At 42.4% G+C, this 12,229-nt stretch overlaps 1 protein-coding gene and 1 pseudogene across 1 annotated transcript in view; both read left to right on the forward strand.

The window, feature by feature from the left end:
• The window catches only part of Rab31 (RAB31, member RAS oncogene family), a 134,909-nt gene that overhangs the window by 91,187 nt on the left and 31,493 nt on the right, over positions 1–12,229 (forward strand). The gene's annotated exons all lie outside the window — the stretch shown is intronic.
• LOC106000562 lies at positions 2,096–5,976 on the forward strand (annotated as a pseudogene).

A 12,229-nucleotide genomic window follows, 5' to 3' on the forward strand; every position in this document is an offset into this window, starting at 1 on the left:
CTTCAAACCTCTGAATTCGTTAGTGAGAAAGCCTAGAATGATGTTTAGTTTTAGACTGCTAAGCAGTCAGCCACACTTTCAGCCTATTTTTTGCAAGACAGGGTCTTGCCCTTTGCTTAGGCCTACACCTGAACTGTAATCCTATTTCTAACAATAGCATGCTGTTTTACAAAGCACGCTATTCTGTAAGGCACCTTAAAATCTGAATTAAGAGTAACCCTGAGGTAGATTAGTTTTAGCACTAATGGAACCTCAGATTCCAGACAGAGCTATACAGACTACAATCAAGAACAAGGGGAAGTCTGGGCACATGTGGCTCATACCTGTAAACCCAGCTATTCAAGAGGCTGAGATGTGAATGTCATGGTTCACAGCTAGCTTGGGCAGAAGAGTCTTGTGAGACTCTGATCTCAAATTAACCAATAGTAAACCAAAGTGAAGGTGTGGCTCAATCCTCAGAGCATCAGCCTTGGCAAAAAAGCCAGGCAAGGGGCTGGGAAGGTGGATCAGTGGTAGAGTGCTTGCCTCTCAAGCATGAGGCCCCAGGTTCGATTCCTCAGCACCCCATAAACAAAAAAAGCTGGAAGTGGTGCTGTGGCTCAAGTGGTAGAGTGCTAGCCTTGAGCAACAGAAGCTTAGAGACAGTGCCTAGGCCCTTAGTTCAAGCCCCAGGACTGGCAAAAAAAAAAAAAAGCCAAGCAAGAATGTAAAACCCCAAGTTAAAGCCCCAGTACCAGCCCAACAAAAGTGATGAAAATGGATATTTTTCTTCTCTCTGAATTTAGGGGCACAGCATTTAGCCTTTCTCTATTGAGTGTGTTCTTAGTTACACTATTACATTGAAGCTGAGCATATCTATGTCAGATTTTTAGGAAAGTAAATATTTACAATAATAAAGAGTTCTCTAAATAGTACTTTTATAGCATCCCATGAGTCTTAGTATGTTCTGCTTTTAATGATCTCAAAGTCCTAATTTATTTCCTGACTCATTATTTAGTTGTGTATTGTTTAATTTTCTCACATTTGTGGATTGCCCAAATTTCTGTCAATGATTTCTTATTTAATAACATTGTAATGTGAAACATGCTTGGTGTAATTTTAATGATTTTAATTCTTTTGAGGTTTGTTTTGTGACTTAGTACGTGGTCTGTTCTGGGGAGTGTTCCCCATGAGCCTGAGGTCTGCAAATATTTTCTATGCACATGTGGTGTTGGGGACCAGTGAGTTTCTCACACCTGTGTACACTTGCTCTTCTCCCTATGAGTGAGAGGTAGGGGAGAGAAGTCTGCAGACAGTTTCATTCCTACTTTTTTTTTTTTTTTCATTCTTTTATGACCATTAATAGTAGTGTTCCATTTATGATAGTAGTATAAAATTGCTTTGAAGGGGTGTGTGTGTGTGTGTGTGTGTGTGTGTGTTGGTCCGAAGACTTGGGCCTGAGCACTGAGCCCCTTTTTGCTCAATGTTAGTGCTCTACCACTTGAGCCACAGCTCCACTTCTGATGTTTTGGTAGTTTATTAGAAATAAGAATCCCACAGACTTTTCCTGCCTGGGCTGGCTTTGAACCACAACCCTCCAATTTCAGCCTCTTGAGTAGCTAGGATTATAGGTATGAGTCACTGGTGCCCAACTTACACATGTATTCATGAAAAGTTACTTTATGTTCAAGACATTATTGTCTATATAGGAAGAAGATAATAACCAGGTACTGATGACTCCTGCCTGTAATCTAGCTACTCAGGACACAGATATAGAGATCAAGGTTCAAAGCCAGTTAGGCAGGAAAGTGCATAGGTTCTTATCTCCAATACCATCAAGAAGCTGGATGTAGAGGTATGGCTAAAATGGTAGAGCACAGGCCTTGAATAAGAAAGTAAAGGGACAGAGCCCAGGTACTGAGTTCAAGTTCCAGTACAGGCATGAGTATGTGTGTGTGCACGCAGGCGCGCACATATGCATGCACATGCACATGCACACACACACACACACACACACACACACACACACACACAGCTTTAAGTTGACGGGGATAAAAAGAGATTAACAGACATTTCACACAAGAGAATATGAAGATGGAGAGATGAATATGAAAAGATGTTCAGCATCATTGTGGACTTGTCAGAATGGCTGGAAAAAGACAGCAGCCACGTTAATGTTGGTGAGGATATATAAAGGCAGGGTGGTTCATGCTTGCTACATGAATAGCTGTACTCACTAGCAAAGCCAGTCCAGAAAGAAAGCTGTTGGACAGTTTCTTACAAAACTAAGCATGAGAACATTTACCACATGGTGAAGCAATTAGCACTCTAGAACATTTACCCAGAAAAATGAAATGTTATGCTTACACAAAACCTGCACATAAATATTCATAGACACTTGGTTTGTAACAGCCCCAAACTAGAATCAGCCCAGATGTCCTTCAACAAGTGAGTGGTTAAATAAACTATGGTACATCCACACAGCAATAAAAGGAAACAAATGCTATTACATGCAACTTGAATGTTGCTGTAGGGGAATTATGCCCAGTGAATCACGCTCAATTAGACAGCTGTTCATTCTTATAACAAATACTGACACAAATTAACCTATAGAGAGGTTTATTTTTGCCCCTAATTTTAGAGGTATCAATTCTTGATGGGTTGGCCCATTTTCTTTGAGCCTGTGATGATACATTGTGGTAGGAGCAAAGCACCCATTCACCTCATGGCCAGAAATGAAAGAGGAGGAAGGAAGTTCCCCACCTTCTTCAGAGATGCTTGCACAATGACTGACAGTCTTTCACTAGGACCATCTTAAAGTTGCTAACACCTCCAGTTACACCAAACTGAAGCCCAGGCCTTTAACATGGGGACTTTGTTTTGAATTGTATTCTAAAGCCAAAATATGGCAGAAGCTAATTCAAAGTTGTTATGTATGATGTATGATTCCATTTACATAGCATTTTTTAAAAGAAAACATTTTTTGAGAGAGAAGATAGATTAGTGAGTGTTTGCTGGGGTTTATGGTTGGGATGATAGTATAGGGGAGGGGAAATTGACGTAGTTATAAATGGTTAACAAAAAATACCTTTATTTGAACTTGTCCATAGACTTACACAATTGATAAGAATGTATAGACTTCACACACACACATACACATACACACACACACACACATACACAAAGAAAGTAAATACTGGTCAACCTAGAAAAATCTAAACAAGACAGGACATATCAATTTAAAATCCTGTTTATGATGATATTATAATTTTGAAAAATTAAGCAAACAAGAAATCTGTTGACATTATTTGTTATCTTTACATGTGAATCTACAATTTTATTTATTTTTTTTTTTTGTCAGTCATGAGAGCTTGAACTCTGGGCCTGGGTGCTATCCCTGAGCTGTTTTGCTCAGGGCGAGTGTTCTACCACTTTGAGCCACACAGCACCACTTCCATGAATCTATAATTATCCCAACAAAAATTCAACAAAGAAAATGTTGATTTAGATAAAAGGTAATATATAAGAATAGTGGTAAATGTGTATATGTACATTATGTATGATCATATAGCTAAAAAAAATGGCAAAATGATTGGATTAAATTGGATAAATGATTAACTTAACCATGATAAATACACCCAGTGCATAAAAGAAACACAAAACCCGGCACCAGAGGCTCAAGCCTATAATCCTAGCTACTCAGGAGGCTGACACCTAAGGATCACAGTTCAAAGCCAGCTCTGGAAGGAAAGCCTCTGAGATTCTTATCTACAATAAACCACTCAAGTTCCCTCCCCACCCCTGCCCAATCGTGAGCTTGAACTCTGGGCCTGGGCACTGTCCTTGAGCTCTTCAGCTCCAGGCAAGTGCTCTACTACTTGAGCCACAGTGCCACTTCCAGTTTTCGGATGTTTTTTTGGAGATAAGAGTCTCACAGACTTTCTTGCCTCAGCTGGCTTGGAATTTTGACCCTCAGATCTCAGCCTCCTGAGTAACTAGGATTACAGGTCTGAGCCACGAACACCTGGCTTTAAACCACTCTGAAAAAACCAGAAGTGGTGCTATGGCTCAAGTGGTGGTAGAGTGCTAAGCTTGAGAAAAAGAATCTCAGGGACAGAGACCAGGCCCTGAGTTCAAGCCCCAGGACTAGCACAAAAAGAAAACAAAGAAAAGAAAAGATTATTTTATTAAACACTCCCCTTCTTTAAACTAGGAGATGATATTTCATGCTCATAATCCTAGCTACTCAGGAGACTGAGATCTAAGGACCATGGTTCTAAGCCAGGAGACACAGTAAAGTCCATGAGATTCTTATCTCCAATTAAACACCAAAAATTCAGAAGTCACGATGTGGCTCAAATGATAGAGCACTAGCCTTTAGTGGAAAAACTAAGGAACAGCTCTAGTACCAGCCCCACACATGCACACATATACAAAATCTCCTATTTAGAGAAAGGTGATTATAGTTCAGTAATAGAACACTTACCAAATTATGTGCAAGATCCTAGATTTTATTTTCACTACCACAAAAACAAAACTTAAAACAATACCCACTTAAACCCAACAACAATGAAATTACTACCATTTAAGAACGAGGAAAGGAGAAGGCTGCTCTGTAGTTCTCTGCCCAGAGTATATGTGCACTAGTCTGATCAGTGGTAGCACTGTGATCCTTGTGGGCTCCTGCTTGCTGATGCCAATTGGGCCACCTGCTTTCCATGCAGGAGAATTTAGTTCTTGGTCAGCCAGTCTGGCTGCTCTGAATTCTGCCTGCTATCAGAAATTTTCTGGGGAGTTGGCCAAATCTCTAAGCCTTCAACCTCATTCAGCACTTGGCCTTCTTACTCTGATTACAACGTTCTTTGTTGTCCTGTAATTCCCAGGAAACTGTATTTCTCATAAGATGGGAGGGTGGGGGGTACATTCAGGATAACAGTATGTACATGTGCCTGCATGTGTGTGAACATGTGGTGTATGTTCCTCTGTGTGTGTGTGTGTGTGTGTGTGTGTGAAGCTGATACCATCTTACCTACTTTGGCCATGTAAGCTAGTTGGGGTATTTTGAGAGTGGACTGGAATGGAAGTGGAATTCAGTCTCCGAATTTGGCCCAACCCATGTGAAACATCTAAGTACAAAGTGCTTAGCAGAGGAAGTTCTGTTCTGCCATCAGTGTGCTTTCTGTCCATCACTGCCCAGAAGATCGTACAAATTAAGTAGCCCCCTATCTGAAATCCTTATGACCAATAGTGTTTGGGTTTCAGATCTCAGCATTATTTTCATAAACATAAAAAGATGCCACCCAATCGAGGTTGTGGTCATGGTAGAGGCTGGGGTCATGGCCATAGGCCTCCTGGAGGCAAGGCCAAAGACAATCAGTGGATCCCCGTCACCAAACTGGGCCACCTGGTTAAAGACATGAAGATCAAGTCTTTGGAGATCTGTCTTTCCTCCCTGCCCATCAAGGAGTCTGAGATCAAGGATGAGGTGTTGAAGATTATGCCCACGCAGAAGCAGATTCTAGCTGGCCAGAGCATCAATGGCCAAGTCCGTCTGGTTGTTAAGTGCTCCAAGGAGATTGCCACTGCCATCCCAGGTGCCATAATCTTGGCCAAGCTCTCCATCATCCCTGTGCGGGGAGGTTACTGGGGGAACAAGATTGGCAAGCCTCACACTGTCCTGTGCAAGGTGACAGGCCGCAGCGGTTCTGGGCTGGTATACCTCATCCCCCTCCCCAAAGGCACCGGGATTGTGTCAGCTCCTATCCCCAAGAAGCTGCTGCTGATGGCTGGCATCGATGATGCCAGGGGCTGTACTGCTACCTTGGGGAACTTCGCCAAGGCCACCTTTGATGCCATCTCTAAGACCTGACCCCTGACCTCTGGAAAAAGACCATAATCACCAAATCTCCTTATCAGGAATTCAGTGACCATCTTGTGAAAACCCAAACCAGAGCCTCCATGCAGAGGACCCAGGCTCCAGCTGTAGCTACAACATAGAATTTTATATATAAAAAAAAATAAAGTGAATCAAGCCCATTGAAAAAAAAAAGATACACCCAAGTCTACAACATGCAATTCATTTATGTTTCACCTACACCTTATAAACATAGCCTAAAGGTTATTTTACACAATAGTTTAAATAATTTTGTGCACAAAAATGAAGTGTTATTGTGGATTCATGGTGCTACTTTAAAAATGTCAGACTGGAACATTTTGGACTTGGGATCTTTGAACTAGGGTTGCTCAAACTATAAAGACCCCCTCAGAGTGAAAGCCATTCAGGGGTAAATTCAAGACTTCTGGCTTGATTTTTTTTGGGGGGGAGAGGGGATTGGTTGTGGGGCTTGACTCTGGGCCTAGGCACTGAGTTCAAGGCTAGCACTCTACCATTTTTGCCACAGAGCTCCATTTCCAGTTTTCTGGTGCTTAATTGAAGATAAAGTCTCACAGACTTTTCTGCCTGGGCTGGCTTAGAACTGCAATCCTCAGATCTCAGCCTCCTTAGTGGCTAGGATTACAAATGTGAGCTACCAGCACCTGGCTCTGACTTGGATTTTTTTTGGTGGGGTCCGGTCATGGGGCCTGAACTCTGGGCTTGGGCACTGTCCCTCAGCTCTTCAGCTCAAGGCTAGCACTCTACCACTTGAGCCACAGCGCCACTTCCGGCTTTTTTGTTTTTTTGCTTATGTGGTGCTGAGGAATCGAATCCAGGGCCTCAGGCATGCAAGGCAAGCGCTCTACCACTGAGCCACCTTCCCAGCCCCATGGTTTGGATTTTTTTAAGGCTCTAAACCTGAGTGAGAGATTTTCCTGACTTATCTTGGACAGTGCTAGACAAAATTCTTTCTCTGTTGAGATGATCATAAAGCTAGAGTATCCTGTGACTTGAGCGTCTAGAGCATGGAGGCACCGTGGGTGTAGGAAACTGTCTTGGATGGCATAGAACAGCTTTTGTGACCACCACTTCTCCTCCTTCCTCCTTCCCACCAGTACTCACCTTGGAGTAGCATTGGCCCAGCACTCAGGGGCAGGATGCCTAGCTCCTGATGAGACCTGGCTATTTCCTGCTCCTTACCATCTGCTAACACCTGGGTAAAGATTATAAAGTTGAGGACATTTAAAGGACATGCTAATGTTGAAAGAAAGAAAAATTGGCCAGGCCTGGAGATACATGCCTGTTACCCCAGCACTCAGAAGGTAGAAGCAGGAAGATCAAGAGTTCAAGACCAGCATAAACTCCATAAGGAAACTCTGGGAAGGTGGCTCAGTGGTAGAGCGCTTGCCTTGCATGCATAAGGCCCTGGGTTCGATTCCTCAGCACCACATAAGCAAAAAGAAAAAATCCGGCAGTGGCGCTGTGGCTCAAGTGGTAGAGCGCTAGCCTTGAGCTGAAGAGCTGAGGGACAGCACCCAGGCCCAGAGTTCAGGTTCCACAACCGGACCCCCCCCCAAAAAAAAATAGAAAGCAAAAAAGAAGAAAAGAAAGAACCTCAGCTCTGTTGAACATGTATGATCTGGGTTGCCAACTGCTTGTAAAACCTCAGCAGTGCAGAGGCCGGGGAGGAAAACCTCTCCTGATGGCTTGGCCTGTCCAGGCTGTCAGGAGGAGCAGACACACATGCAGAGCAAATGACATGTGGCCCAGGGCTCATTCTAGGCCTTCTCTGGCTGCAGGATAACAAATTGGCCTAGAGTTCACATAGGAAAGAAATCTTCTCAGAAAGTCTGAGGCACCCAACAGTCTGGGCAAGTGGGAAAGTGGGGCAACTCAGTCAAGAAGGAAGGAAGGAAGGAAAGGAGAGGAGGGAAGGAAGGAAGGAGGAAGGGAGGGAGGGAGGGAGGGAAGAAGGGGATAACCTTATATTGGTGGTTTAAAAAAAAATTTAAAGCATAAGAATCCGTGTGACTCATTAAAAATTTTTATTTCAAGATCCAGTCCCAGCAGTTCTGATTCAGTAGGAAGAGACAGGCAGAGATATAGGTATTCTAAAAAGTGATCTTTAGCTAGACCTAAAAGACATACATATTTATGGACATGTGTACATGCACACACACACATATACATACGCATGATTGTTTTTATAGTTAAATATGGAACATGAATTAAACTAAGAGACTGTGCAGGAGGAAAAGGGGAAGGGAGAAGGGAGAAAGGAAAAAGAGGGTGAAGAGAAAACTCAACAAAAGCTGTTGATCAAATTATATAGGACTCTAGGCATTCACACACAGTGAGACCAAAGGGAGGATACTCTTAGGAGAGGAACAGAAAGGTACAAATACCTATGTGTATCTGATCACATAAAATAATATTTATCAGACTGGGAAGGTGGCTCAGTGGTAGAGCGCTTGCCTTGCCTGAGGCCCTGGGTTCGATTCCTCAGCACCACATAAGCAAAAAGAAAAAATCCGGCAGTGGCGCTGTGGCTCAAGTGGTAGAGCGCTAGCCTTGAGCTGAAGAGCTGAGGGACAGCGCCCAGGCCCAGAGTTTAGGCCCCACGACCGGACCCAAAAAAAAAAAAAAAAAAAAATATATATATATATATATATATATATATATATATATATATATACATATCAAAATTACCTTAAAAAGAAAAAAGAAAACCTGTTGATCAGCAGTAAGGAGAGAAATAGACTCTGGTTCTTGGGCCAGGGCTGGCTTGGCAGAGAGGATAAAAGAGGTTGAATACAGTTGAACTACATGATTGCAACTATGAAAATGCAACCAGAAAACCTGCTGCAGATGCTATTTTTTTTTGGCATGGGAGGGAGGCAGGGAGTGAGATAGAGGTGGTAAGATTGATTGGAATATAGTGTAAACACATGTGGAGATGTAACAGTGAAAGAATCTCCATATAACTAATACAGGCAAATTGATTTGTTAAGTGATCCATTTCCAAATGGTTCAAAAATCATACCTGGAAACATATTGCCTTAAGTGATAGAGAAGAATGAAGAAGGAATACATCCCAACTGATTGTAGGCCACGTCTGCCTGGGCCTCTTGCTCCTTGCAGGCTTTATGGAGAATAGAGAGGCATCTCACTTTTCAGGAAAGTTACTCCATCCCACTCCCTATAGAAGCAGCTCCAGCAGCTCTCTGTCCTTCCTCTTATGCATTCCTCACATCAACTGTCATCAGGAGAAAATGTGAAATTGGATTGGTTTGCTTGCATTTGATAACAGGAGTCTCCCCCTGGAATGTTAACTCTCTTTTATCCAATCCATACCGATTTGTCTTTGGCTGAGGCAGGGAATTGGGATCATTTGGCTGTGAGGTGGCCATCAATGAAGAAAAGTCCAGCTTATCCCTCCTAGCCTTAAAGCCAGAAATACTCCCTCATGGTTCCTCTATAAAGGTCATCTTTATAAGAAACCTGGATAGCCACCCTCATAAGTACTTTCTTGGAAGAAACTACTCCTACCTCACCCCTCCTCTATGACACTATCTAGTTCCATATTCCCTTTGCTTGATCTTGCTTTGCTGATTCTGAATTTGTGTGGGGAGGGGGTGGGGGGAGGGGTTCATGCATGCATGTATGCTGGTATGGGAGCTTGAATACAGGGCTTGGCACTGTCCCTTATCTTTGAGCCACAGCTCCACTTCTGGCTTTCTGGTGGATAACTGGAGATAAGAGACGTAAGGACATTCCTGCTTACTCTGGCTTCGAACTAGGATCCTCAGATCTCAGTATCCTGAGTAGTTATAATTACAACTTTGAGCCACCAGCGTCTGGTGATTTTGAACTTTTGACTCTACATAAGTCCCTTTTTGGATTCTGCCAGATAATGGGATTCAGCTAATGGATTCTATTGTAATGTGAGCTGCTCTTCAAGTTTAAGGTGCTCTGTGACCATTTCCACTTCTCCCCAGCATCATTAGGACTGTGAATGAATCAGAAAGGGAAAGGCGGGAACCATGATGTAATGATAGGACACCCACTAGTGGTGAGAATTACCCAATAAGAGAGATAGTAGAAGATGGTTTTGGTATCTTATACCTATAATCCTAAAATGCTCAGGAGGCTGAGATATTAGGATTGTGGTTCACGATCAGCGTGGGCAGGAAAGTCTATGGGACTCTTGTCTCCACTTAACCACCAAAAAGCCAGAAGTGGAGATGTGGCTCAAACAGTAGAGTACTAGCTTTGGACATACAACAAAGCTAAGGGACAGTGCCCAGGCCCTGAATTCAAGCCCCAGAACTACTAGTGTGCACACACACACACACACACACACACACACACACAGAGACTTGGCTGAGAAATGTAAACAGTGAATCTTCCTTCCTCTCAGAGGTGTGAGTGATGAGCTTGAAAGGTGCTGATATCATTGGTCTCCTCTATGCAAGACCCTCCCATTTCCCCATCCATGCAACCAAGAGCACTTGGATGCAATTGGTATAATCACTGCCCCTTCTATGGAATGGTATTGTGGTCTCTGAGATCTCACAATAATGCTCTGTTTTCTCTTAGAGCCACACTGGAAAATATTGGTGAGGGTAGGGCCAGTGAGTCAGGAACTTTTATTCTGGAGTAGAGTTTTTTGGCAAGAGAAGGGCATCTGGAGAAGAAGTGAAAAAAGAGTAAGATAGGAAGAGGGAAATTTGGCTTGCCAGTTCTGTCACATGTTAAACATCACATGTCATAAGTGGGGCTATGGAGATGGTGAGTCATGGTGGCCAGTGTCACAGACAGAGCTGAGAGAATGCCACCTGTCATGGTGGGGTTAACTATGACTGGGGTAAAAAGAAGATTCCTGAAAGGAGGAAGCTTCTGGACAAAACCTGAGGTGGGAGTGGGCTTGGTACATGTGATGGGGAAGGGTCCTCAAGAACATGTTGGAGAACATCCTGACAGAGTGACAGGCCTGCTTTTGAACCTTATACAAGTGGAATAATAATGTATTTTGCGATGACTTGTTTTTTGTGTTCAACCAGCTTATGAGATCCACCCAAATGAATGTTAGCTGAAGTTTGTACATTTTTATTGCTGTGTATGGTTTCATTTTATGTATCTATTTTATTGCTGATGAGTACTTCTGGTTTCATATTTTGAGCATCATTCTTTGCTATTCTTGTCCACACTTTGCAATGCCATATGGGTCTCACAGATCTTTGAGCTGTGGTATATGAGTTTAATTAGCAAGATGGACACATGTTCAGTTTAATCTGGTCATGTCAGTATTCTCCAGAGTAAATACCCACAATTTGTGAGGCTTCCTGCTGCCCTACATCCTTGCTAAGTCTTGGTATTGGGAGACTTAAGTATGTGTGGTGGCATCTGACAGTCATTTCAGTTTATACTTCCTTAGCTAGCAACAGAGCTGACACCTTTTTATATGTCTAGTTGGCCATTCTCATTTTCTTTGTTTTTTCCTTGCCTATTAAACTTTAAGAAGTTATACACAGAGGCTTCAGTTCAACATGTCGATCTATAAGTATAATGAATCTCATTCTTGTTTTCTTTGCTTTAAAAAAATTTTTATTGTCAAGATGATGTAAAGAAGGGTTACAGTTATATAAGTAAGGCAGTGATTACATTTCTTATCTAACTTGTTACCCCTTCCCTCATTTTTCTCCCTCCTTCTCTCCTCCCCAATTGGAAACCCCAAGTTGTACAGATCATTTCCAACATATTGCCTTGTAAGTATCACTGTTGCATAGGTTCCCCCTTTGTCTTTTGTATCACCATTTTGTTTTTCCCTTTCCCTGCCCTAGTTTAGATAAACGTATATACAATACCCAAGGTACCAAAATCAAACAGTGACAACAGAGGATAAACCAAAGGGGGGAAAACACAAAAGAAAAAAGAAATTGCATCATATATTGAGAACAACAACAACAAAGAAAAACCTCTGTTGTCCATGTCTCAGAGTTCATTTCGTTTAGCATCATCTTATATTGTCATATGTACATAGCTATTGAACTATTCTGCTCATCTGCTAAGATTATCCTAGATATATTCTTTTATGTGAAGTCCATTCCATTTTCTATCAAGTTTTCTGTTGGATTACCTTAAACTTATTTTATTTTATTTTTATTTTGCCAGTACTGGGGCTTGAACTCAGGCCTGTGTACTGTCCCTGAGCTTCTTTTGCTCAAGGCTAGCACTATACCACTTGAGCCATAGCACCACTTCTGGCCTTTTCTGTTTATATGGTATTAAGGAATTGAACCCAGGGCTTCATGCATGCTAGACAAGCACTCTGCCACTAAGCAACATTCCCAGCCCCTTGTTTATTCTTTTTTG

This window comes from Dipodomys ordii, unplaced genomic scaffold, assembly GCF_000151885.1.
Source record: "Dipodomys ordii isolate 6190 unplaced genomic scaffold, Dord_2.0 Scaffold226, whole genome shotgun sequence".
Classification (NCBI taxonomy): domain Eukaryota; kingdom Metazoa; phylum Chordata; class Mammalia; order Rodentia; family Heteromyidae; genus Dipodomys; species Dipodomys ordii.